Raw genomic sequence first — 11,694 nt, 5'->3', positions numbered from 1 at the left:
TAACTCCATCAACCATGATGCCAGGTGGGAAAAGGCAATCCATGTCAAACAATCCAGTTTATTTGTTGGCCAGAGAAGGAAAATGGACTTTCTGTTCATGCAACAATAATAACAAAAACAAAAACAAGTGGATAATCACATTTAAGGCAAGTTTAGAAACCCTGCAGCTTCATCGGGCCTGGCCTAGATTAAGAAGCAGAGTCCTCCCTCCAGTCCATCTGCCTTGGTCCAGGTCTCAGAGGGAGAGAAGAACTGCTGGACCTGATCCCCTTCCCTACCACCATTCCCTTCTCCTTTTGTGTCATGCCTTTTTAGATTGTTAGCCTGAGGGCTGGGAACCATCTAATTAATAACAGTAATAATAATAATAATAATAATAATAATAATAATAATAATAATTCTAAGATGCTCTGAGAGCCTTTGTGGCTGAAGAGTGGAGTATAAATACTCTAAATAATAAATAAATAATACAATCAAGTGCAAAAATGTATCATTGAATAATCATTTATGCCATAGTATTTCCAATTTATATCCATGATTGTGGAAGCTGCATAGTGAAGAACAATGATAGAAAAAAATTAAACTCATTTGAAATGTAGTGCTGGAGAAGGGTTCTACAGATACCATGGTCTGCCAAATGGACAAAGAAATAGGTCCATGGCAAATCAAGCCTGACCTCTCATTAGAAGTGAAGACAACTAAACTGAGGATGTCATAATTTGGACATATCATGAGACAACACAACCCACTGGAAAATATGATAATACTTGGCAAAATAGAAAGCAATAGAAAAAGAGGGAGCCCACATCGCAGGTAGACAGGTTCAATCATGGAAGCCATAGCCCTATGTTTGCAAGACTTGAGCAGACTTATTGATGACTGGTACTCTTGGAGGGCTCTCATTCATAGGGTTACCATATGTCACTGTGAATCTGAGAGCACATAAAAACACAAGAAAAGTTTAGTGCCAAACAAATGTAGCTAAAATTGACCAGTACCCTACAGATAAAAGTTAGGATGTAGGGGATCAAAAGCTACTTTCAGATCTTCATCTATAGGAAAAAGGCAGTTTGATGCCAAATCTTTTTGTACTGCTATACACACATATCTTTGGTCTGTTTTCAGTGAAGACTGCAGCTGGTCCCTGGGCAGGATGTTTCAGAACTGAAGGTTCTAAAGACGAACAGGAATTAATTCATCTCGTTGTGATAACAGTGAAATCTACAAGAAGTGGGCTACTCAATAAAACAAGCCCTGAGAAAACACTGCTGCTTATCTTGACTTTTCCAAGTGTTTTTTTTAATATAGTACTACCTTTGTAACACCTATAGAACTTAAGTTTGTAGCACAGAAGGCCTTAAGAGGTTTGTAACAGAGAAGGAAAAAGAGATACAAGAAAGTAAAAACAACAGAAAGTAGCAAAGCAAAGTAGGCATCAGAGCTGTGCTGAGGCACTACAGAGTATGCATCAGGACTATGTGAACACCCTGAATTTATAAATTAGATACTCCTTGCCTGCTTCTGTCTGTCTTGGTCTCAACTAACTTGATATTTTTTTACTAGTACTGTACTGAACTTCCTCAGGATAAAAGGGGGAAATATATTACATTAGGCATACAAGGGATCTTGTGAGAGAAAGATAACTTCCAGTGAATCATCCAACAGAGCAGAAAACCATCTTGAAGTTGAACTTCTGCTTTGATTAGGGCTTCTGCTTTGGATAGACCTCACCTGGAATATTGCCTTGGCACTGTTAATGACTACCATTGCCTTCCTCCCTTTGCTTAACCTAGCATGAGTTTATATGAACAAGGAAAGGCATCACGTGAGCTAGTGGTGGTACAGCTGCCTGAAGCATAAGCAAGGACTCCATATTGCATGTCTTCTGTACTCTGAGGTACCTATTACATGTCATCTGTCCTCTGAGGTCAAAACAAAATTACCACACAGGGCAGCTACACACAGAGCTAAGGATTTAATCCCAATAGGTCCTGATTTCATGATGTTTGAGGAAAATCCAGACTAAGTATGTCCATAAACCTCTTCCTTGCCAACAACAACAAAAAATATCCATAGGCAGGTGCCCTACATTTTGGTGGGGATCTGTTAGGCACTGGTGATATCTGGAAATAACATAATTGAGACATAACACTTTTCTAAATGCTAGAGAAGAGCTAACTATGCAAGGACTTCCCATAACTGTTCATTTATTCCTGTCCCCCAAGAATGCACCTAGTTCACACATTGACATTCATCAAATGACTGCAATGTTTAGCAACAGCTTACATGGGACATGACTAGAGATAGGAAAGTTCTATCACTACTTTATATGCTACATTTCTCTGGGAAGGAATTCATATATTTAACTGTCAGTCAAACGGGAGAGGAATCATGGGATGTTCAGATTGTACACCACTGGCAGGTTTTATATTGTTTTGATCACTCTGTAAAGTGTCGTGCAAAACTTACAGTGCTGTATAAATAAACACTAATAATACTAATAATAATAATCTACAGTCAACCCTCAAAATCCATGGATTCAACCATCCACAGCTTGAAAATATTTCTTTTAAAATTCCATTAAAAAAAGTTTGATTTTGCCATTTTATATAAGGGATACAATTTTACTACACCATTGAATATAATGGGACTTGAGCATCCAGATTTTGATATCACATGAGGTCCTGGAACCAAATCCCACCAGATACCAATGGGCTACAGTATGTAAAATGGGTCTCACGTCTTGTCTGGCTTATAATAGAGAAATAGTGAAAAAAGCTTCAGGCGAGAGAGTTTTCCAGCTTCAATTTGGAGAGGTCCAACACACTGTCCAAGAGATGAGGTCATTTAGCTATCTAGATATTGGAGCAAAGGCTGACTGGAAAGGCTCTTCTTTCTCTCCCCTCTCTCTTTTTAGTGTAGTTTTCTGCTAGTAGCTCAAGCCTCCTACATTCCAAATGCTGTACTAACTGGAGGCTGGTTTCCAAACATGATTTAATCTGTAAAGATTCACCCAGGCTGGAACTTTTATTTCCAAAAGCCTGGACCCAAAAAGACACAGTGTTCTACTGTAGTTTACTGGAACCAGGAAGTCATGCCTGCTGCTTGCTAATATTGGCTCTTCTTCAGACGCTAACTCCTTCTGGGGAGGACAGCAAGGATGATTACATAGCCAGAGCCAGAGAAAGACATACTAGTGGTTTTGATGGAGCAGTCAAGCCATTTATGGCTACAGTTGTTGTAAAGGTGCCGAGAACATACTGTACCAGGATGCCTAAAAGGATGAAAGGGACCCTAGCTTTATTTTAATTTTTCTTCCTATAAAGAGATGGGGGTTGTATTATACCGTAAGGCATGCCAATGGGTGCAGTTTTAAAACTGGTTATTTTTGGACAAAGCAAGAATAGTTTTGCTGGACTTGGTGGTAGTAGTGCTGTCGTAGTTCTTCAACAAGTACTGCAAAACTAAGAGTTTGGTAGATCCTTTTTTTAAAAAAAAGACAAAAAGACAAACACAGTCACAGGATATACAAATGCAAAATATATAGCAGCATTTACAAAATACTACACTTGCAATCAAAGCCTTAGGTTAGTCTCCCTATTAAAATGACTTTGGAATAACTGGCTTTTGCATTTAATGATCAAGCCACAAGTAGACACAGCTAATACAAAGACAGATGGCTGTTTTTTATTATGCAAGATGACAACTGCCTTATAAATAACCAAAGACGACAAGACATTCATTTGAGGTGGAGAGGGGTAAGCAGGGGCTATTAGACTAAAAAAAAAAAAATGCCCTTCCAGAAATAAAGGCTGGAGTCTGTTGTGGGCTGAGGGTGCATGTATTATTTACATCCAGATGGCCATTTAACTCACTACCAAAAGCATTCTGCAAGCCACACTTTAGTCCAGATACCAAAACCAAGTGGCTGTGGAAATCATGCACCTTCCGTGTCTGCTTATGTGGTTCCCCTAAGTCATCTGGCTGCTTTATAATTTTAACCAATGGTTACCAAAAAAGGAAAAAAGTGGGAGGAAACTGGATTTTTCCCTAAAACAAAGGACATGGGGAATATGCATGTTATTTAGGAGGAGGTAAATGCTTGGAAGCATTAAACCATTTGTAAACAAGGCATGCTCTCTCCATGCACCTTGCTTTTAGAGAAAAAAGAACAGCCACTGCATTTGCCATAATGTTTTGAAATGGCAAATGCCAGCCCTCCCACCCATGGAAGTTACCCAAACCAGTTTAGTTACAACAAAATGTGCAAGGAGTTTATGACACAAGGCCAGCCTGCACAAGTGACACCAACAGGCAGATGTCACTGGCAACTGCTACTCCCATGCTGGGGATACTCACAATGTGCCAATATTTTAGAAGCATGCATCATCCTGACATTATCTGCTTATCTGTCTATCCTCACAGGACAAGATAGAAATACGTGACAAGGCATTCATTATCCAAATACTCGATTATATACCAGTTTGCTTTGGTTTCCATGATGTTGGTGTTACCCAAATGGCACTTAGCTTCTCCTTCCAAATTATTTATGAATTCAGTTAAATAGCCTGGGTCCCACTTCTTGTTTCCCTCAGTCACATAAATCAGACTGCAATTCTTCTGTCAGTACTGAGTTCTAGCTGAGCTCAGCGTCTCCAAAGAGTCCCCTGGAGAGTACCTCTGGGAGTTGGTGTCAACTAAGGCCAGAGAAGCATGCAAACATCCAGTTTCAGTAATGGTGGTGAAGAAGTAATAATGATACTCAAGGGAGGGAAACCCACTGAGGGGTTTTTATTCAAGACCACCTATACATGTCCATTCTTCAAAAATCCAGCACAAAATTACAGTTCATAAATTCATTCAGTTCTATCACTTTTGGCTTGGAATAGAGACAATACCACGCTGCACCTGTTAAATAAAAACACAACAAATCTAAGAGGATTACTGTTCTCTCCAGCAGCCATCCGATGACCTCTCCCCCAAGTGTCACCCAGATGTCACTCTGCCAGGCTGAGCTACGCACACAACATTAAGAATTTGTGGGTTTCCTTTTCCTTTTTCTCCCCAACTTCTTTTACCTCTGTGTTGTGTGCAGGGACTTTTTGTCAATGACAACAGCCAGCAGACCAGTAGGCACATGTTAAATGCGTAAACGTGTTAAAATAACACTGCAAAACATAAAATGCCATTTCCAAACATATCACATGTTACAAAACAGCATGGTAAGAAAAAGGGCAGACATTTGTATGACTTCCTGGAAAGTAAGAAAATATCACTTTTATTATTGTCACATGAGCTACAATCATGCATAATATGAAGTATAAAAGTATTAATTAAGAAACTATAAAAACAACCAGGAAGACTTTTTGTCTTTGCAAAACTTTAGCTATGAAAGAGAGCCTTTGCTGAGGCTGCATCTGCACTACAGAAATAATCCAGTTTGACACCACTTTAACTGTCCTGGCTCAATGCTGTGAGATTCTGGCAACTGTAGTTTTGTGAGACATTAGCCTTCTCTATCAGAGAGCTCTGGTGCCACAACAAATGACAATTCCCAGAATTTCATAACATTGAGCCATGGCAGTTAAAGCAGTGTCAAACTGGATTATTTGTCTATTGTGGGTGCAGCCTGATTGGAACTATCCATTCTGTCTGACTATGTGATGAGGGTGTGAAAACAAATATGTCCACTGATCCACACCATCCCCTTGTGTTTTTGTTGCTTGTCCTGCAAATCCTCCCCTGCTGAGGGCTGAGTAACTACATCAGGGAACCTCCTCTATAAACGTGCAGGTTCTTTGCATGATTTACTGCCTAGTTTCAACTCCTACTCTTCCCTACCAACTGATTACACAAAAATGATTCAATTGCTTTATGCCTACTCTCTCTGCTTATTTTGGTGACCAAACGTGGCCCCAACGTGAAGCAAGTAACTACCATAATGGAAGTGCATACTGTGGTTCACCTAAACGACTCAAAAAAAGAAGCAATTTTCGCCTTGCAATTTAAGACTATGCAATTGATGACTAGTGACAAAAATGCACTAAGACTAAGGATACAATTAACAAAATCAAAGTGAGTTGGGAAAGGGGAGTATATCAGTGTGAACAATTAATGAATCAGCAGCCCTATGAAGAAAAAATAAGTATGACTTTTTTTTTCCAAAAGTAAGGTGGCCGAACTTTTTTCTGGCAGGCTCCTGTGCATTTTCCTGGCCATGCAGAAATTTAGCAGGCACATTTTCAGCATTTGGTTCATCCTCATTCCAGAATCTGTGATGTTTCTGCCTATTAAGAAAGGAAAAAACTTGTCACAGCAAAAAAAAAAAAAAAAAAAAAGGGGGGGGGAATAAGGGAGTTGACAATCTTTTCATTAATTTTCAGGGTGCTCTTCTTTTCACTATTTTTCTCTCTCCTCTTCATCCCCTCTACTGCAATGGATAACAATGCTTACATTATTCTGAGATGTCGGAGTCCATTCTGTATCTCAATAGATCATGAAACAGCCTTTGGAGAGTTTCCTTCTTAAAGATGGAAGCAAAAGAATTGCCAAAACTGCACCTTATATCTGTAACATTTTTTTAAAAAAATATCAAAATTCTTTCTATATTTGATATGGTTAATTAAGAGAAACCCTGGGTAGACACCTCTTTTAAAAAGAAGATTACAAGTAAAGAAAGGTGGGGAGAAGCATTTGTTTTATGCAGTAAAGAGAAACCATAAGACCTAAGGCTAGGCATGCTACAAAGAGTGAATGGCAGGAACTCAGAAGAAAATGAGAATTTTAAAGGACGTCAAAGGGCAAACACCAGTAACAGAAGCTCATATATCTAGAAATGAAGTGTTGCAAGGAGGGGGGAAAAACAGATTCTTACTGTAGAATGAGATCTGGAACAGCTTGGGGTGACACATGACATTAACCAAATATGCCCCCCAAAATACAACAAGATGAAAAAGACAGAAGCCTTCAGCATTTTGGGACAGAGGTCTCTGGCCAATACATGGCAAATGTACATTAAACAGCTGCACCTCAAGGGGATTCTACACAGACAGGCTTGTTAAAGGACAGTATGATATGCCATTCAACTAACAGCACAATTCTACACAGGTTTACTGAGTAGCAAGGATAATGGGATACAGTTCCAAGCAAGCATGCACAGAACTGCCACCTAATCCACCCACTTTAATGATTCAGATATTCATACTCACAGTTTCGTGTAGCCTAGGCATGATATAACATTGAAAGAGAAAGCCAACATCACACTTAAGTCCTTTTAAACCAATGGCTTTGAGGATGTTTAAATATGTGATGCAGTCTGGCCATTGTTTTTATTTCAATGGTGATATTGTTGCTGTTGCTCTTATTAGTGTCAGCACCTATATTGATAGAAACGTATGTAACTTGGGAGTTTGAAAAGAGCAATCTGGAATGTGCATTGACTTGGTATTCATCACTGCCTTGCCTTCTGTATGTGTATGTGCCAATTTCTTATTCTGTTATTCTCACTATTAGTCTCTTTATGTAAAACAAGGATTACAGCCCAAGGCTCCTACTACAGCACATCACATGAAAGCTTACGTGAGGGTATCGTTTTAATCCTCCCTGTCCCCCATCTATCTCCTTCCCAGTTTCCCTGCGGCAAAGGATAAGTGTTCTTGGTTGATTTGTGTGGGTTTCCTGCTAGCAGTCTCAAGGAAAGCTTGCTTTAAAACACATACCAAGAATAGCATATGAGCCTATCCATGCAGCAAAGTTAAGAGGGAGTGGGGAACAGTCATCCTCATCAGGCATTTGGATCTGATGACCAGTGTGTCTTCAGAGAACACAGGAGGGACTGCTGTGATGTTTGTGTGACCTCGAGGAGGTGGGATCTAACATACAGTGCCCCTCCCACACTTATTCTTACAAAATTCACCCCTCCTATTCCTCCTACTGCTGCTTCCTAGGCTAATTTTAGACACTCATCAGCCATTTTGGTAGACACAAAACTTCAGGGGGAAACTAAAAACTGGAACATCTTCTACTATTGTCTAGGAGGTGGGGATGGGGGCTTATCATTCAAATAATCACAGTGCTCTGGAGGTTAATAAATATAAAGATGGGTGTGTGTGTGCTTCACTGTAAGCCTAATCTCTTTGCTCTGATGCTAACCATATGCAGCATTTTGGAAGCCACTCTTTGGGAGGTACACAAAAATGTCCTTCAACTCTGTCTCACTAAGGCTGATGGGAGATACAATCCAAGAGCATCTGGTAGACCAGACTTTTCCCACTTGGCCTAGAGCAAAGAAAAAGAAAGAGATCTGTATGCCCCACCTCCATATATAAGCTATGCAATTGTGTTCTCGGTAGATGCATAAGTCATGAATCTAGTACTACTGTACATAAACTAAATTACTCTCTATTAATGGATCCAGATAAGCTCTCATGGCTTGGTTCCTTGGAAACACAAAGGACTGTTTCACATATGTAGTCCCCCCCCCCTCCAAACCACCCCTAAATGGGCAACTGAGATAAGACAGAAATATCCAGCAATAACTTCATGGCTTTTTTTTTTTTGTCACAGCTAGCAGAGGGATCCATAAAAAAATAAAAGAAAAGAAAGTACATGCTACATGATCATGTAACAAAATACAGGCGCATGGGGTCACAAGGGGTGTGGGGAAAACATGTTGCTGTCATCTGTGAATTGATCCCAACACAAGACAGCAGAATCTCCATTTACCTGACAACAGCTTTCACACAGACACACATTTGGAAACCTGTATAACTCAGACCCTTCTAAAACACATAATAGCTTCATCTCAGTAAAATCAGAGAACCAACAAGGAACCATATCCCATCTTTATAAAGATCTCCCTACCCCCTGCTTAGAGCTCCCCAAAGCCTCTAAAATACTCTCCCAAGCCTATCCTCCTCTGTTTTACTAGTCCTCCCAAAATGCTCAACAGATCTTCAAGTATGGTCAAGTATCGTCAGATCTTGTCCCCCTCCCTTTCCCCTCCTTTTGCCTGCAAAAAATCTGTCAGTGGAAAGGATTAAACTAGGAGACTGCTCTCCCTGCCACTTCCTGAGTTCAAGAGATGCCAAAACTGCTCGGGTATTAAAGCCAGGGAGGTTGTAGATGTTGGCTGCATCCTCTGCTTCTTTTGTCCATCTCTACAATCTCCTTCCAACCTTGGCGGTGGGGCGGAAGCTCCAAGCAGGTAGTACCAATGCCAAAACTGTTTCATTAAAAAGGAATGCAATGCCACGACAGATGCCAAATGGGACTATACTGAAAGATCCAAAATTAGTTCATATACTCTCTGTGCATAAACACACATTTACATCTGAAAGGACTCACATCACTATGGTGGGATGAGATATCTGTCCTGTTTGGAGCAGGGCAAGTGATTTAAACAGCTAGATACAACCACACACATCCCATGCCATTCAAGTATTTTCACAGTCTTCCCTCCCTGTCTTGTACTGACAGTCCAGCAACAAATGTAGGGGTCAGCCTAGATTTCACAGTGAATAGGTGAGGTTATAATCCTAGTTACACTTACCTGGGAGGAAGCCCTTCTGAACAGGAATTATACCAATAGATAATATGCTTAGCCACCATGTCGGGAGATTTTCATACATCTATGCACATCCACACCTTCAAGGGGCAAGCATGACCATGAGACCTACCTATGATTAACAACATCTGGAGGAAGGAGCATGAGGTTTTATTTATTTTTCTTTCCCCATTTTGTTTCTTTTCTGTTTTTCTTTCTGTTTGGGAAAGAAAGAGCTGCATGGGGCCTCCAATCCAACTTCGATGCCTTAATTTCTCTGGCATCCCTCCAACCTCATGCCCTGGACTGTCCCTTATTTATTGCTCCAGGGACAGCAGCCAAATACTCATGTCTCTCCAAACCAGGCTCCATCCAGCACACCCCACAAAACAAGACATTCAAGACACACCCCAATCCCCAGCATAAATTCCCCATTCCCACCACGGCCTTTCATCCTACCCTGCAATCCAGACTGAATATGACCTAGCCCCAATGTGTGCACCCAAATCTCCCAGCAGACAAAAATCTTTGCTGCTACTGTTGTTGTTGGGTGCCTTAGGCCATTTCCAATTTATAGGGATCCTAAGGTGAATCTATCATGGGGATTTCTTGGTAAGTTTCTCCAAAGGGGGTTTACCACTGCCATCCTCTGAGTCCGAGAGAATGTGACCTGAAACACTAGGTCACCCTGTGGAAATCCCATATTCTTCCCTGAAACCCTGCATTCTTCAAAAGACCTTGAGTCTGAAGATCCAATGGCAAAATAAAATAAATAAATAAGCCACCTCTCATCTCTGACTGGCTACCCAGGGAATGAAAAACTGGTTTAAGCAGCCACACATTAACTCCTGCCTCCTCTCCCCAGGAAAGCCAGTGTGATGTAGTGGTTTGAGTGTTGGACTACAACTCTGGAGACCAGGGTTCAAATTGCACTTCGGTCCTGGACACCCACTGGGTGATCTTGGGCAAGTCTCATTCTCTCAGCCTCAGAGGAAAGCAATGGCAACACTCCCCTGCAGCTGAGAGCATGGGATTTGCCTAGGGTCACCCAGTGGGTTTCAGGGCTGAGTGGGGAATCAAACCATGGCATCTGGTGGCTTTCCTTTAAAGGAGGATTAGAGAGATGTAGGGAGGTGAGCCAACACTCTAACCATGATGCCAGGCTAGGTTAGGGTTAGCAATAGCAACAGCAAGTGAACTTAAGCCCTCCCTAAGCAATGTGTAAACCAATTGCCCACTGAACCAACCTATGGAAGGATGCCAGATTGAGTTGACCCTGGAGCCCCTGTCTGGGATTGAACCCACAGCCTTATGGCTTGTGAGTGACTGGCCCCAGTACCGGTATTTAACCCCGGCGCCACAAGGGCAAGGCACACCCTCTCAGCCTCAGGGGAAGGCAGTGGCCAACCCCCTCCGAACCCACCTGGCCAAGAAAAGCCCAGGAGAGGGTTGCCTCAGTTGGAAATGACTTGAAGGCACCCACCCTCTGGGCAGGGTGTAGATGGGTGGGTGAGTGGTTTTGGGCGCTGGCCTCAACCTTAGGGTGCCCAGATGTCCTCACCCCAAAGGAGGAGGACGAGGCACCACCAAAGGGAGGACATGACCCAATAAAAGATCTCCATCAATACATATCAACCCAAATGGAGGACTTGGGGGGGGGGTCCTCCTGTGGAGGGCAGAAAGGGAGAAGGAGGATCCCTGGGCTTTCATCCCAGAGAGAGGAGACCTGGGCCAGCCTCAGCCCCAGAGGATGCTGCCTGAGCAGGAGCAGAAATGCAGAAGCTGAGACAAAGGGGCTGCGGATGCCGCCTCCTTTCCCGCCTTACCTTCCTCTGGACCAGCTCGCCTCCTTCTCCTCCTTTTTCTCCTTCTCCTCTTCCTCTCCTTGGCTGAGGGTCTCCCCTTCCTTGGATTCAGCCTCCCATGCAGAAGCTTCTCCTCCCTGGGCTTGCTGCCTGGCGCATTGTGGATGGAGACTCCTTCCCTCCCTGTCTGCCTCCTTTCCTTTCTTCCTTCCTCCCTCCTTTCCCTCCTTCTCCCTTTTAGGAAGGGAAAAAAGGAGGGGTGAAGGGGGAGAAGGAGGAGGAGGGAAGGCGAAGCCCTACTCAGAGCCCAAGGACGCCATTAAGCTGAAGCAGGGGCTTGGAATG

The 11,694-nt window shown here is 42.2% G+C and overlaps 1 protein-coding gene across 2 annotated transcripts in view; it reads right to left on the bottom strand.

The window, feature by feature from the left end:
* RNF144A (ring finger protein 144A) overlaps positions 1 to 11,694 on the bottom strand; it is a 75,820-nt gene extending 64,126 nt beyond the window's left edge. Inside the window, exon 1 of one of the 2 annotated variants that reach the window (XM_042445527.1) lies at positions 11,371 to 11,694. The gene's annotated coding sequence lies outside the window, so the exon portion shown is untranslated. Of the gene's footprint in view, positions 1 to 9,550; positions 9,571 to 11,370 lie in introns of those variants that run through there. The other variant, XM_042445529.1, reaches the window with a different exon arrangement.

The sequence above is a fragment of the Sceloporus undulatus genome, chromosome 1 (assembly GCF_019175285.1).
Source record: "Sceloporus undulatus isolate JIND9_A2432 ecotype Alabama chromosome 1, SceUnd_v1.1, whole genome shotgun sequence".
Taxonomy (NCBI): Eukaryota; Metazoa; Chordata; class Lepidosauria; order Squamata; family Phrynosomatidae; genus Sceloporus; species Sceloporus undulatus.
The sequence above is the reverse complement of the archived record's forward strand: the minus strand, read 5'-3'. Positions and strand labels throughout refer to the sequence as shown.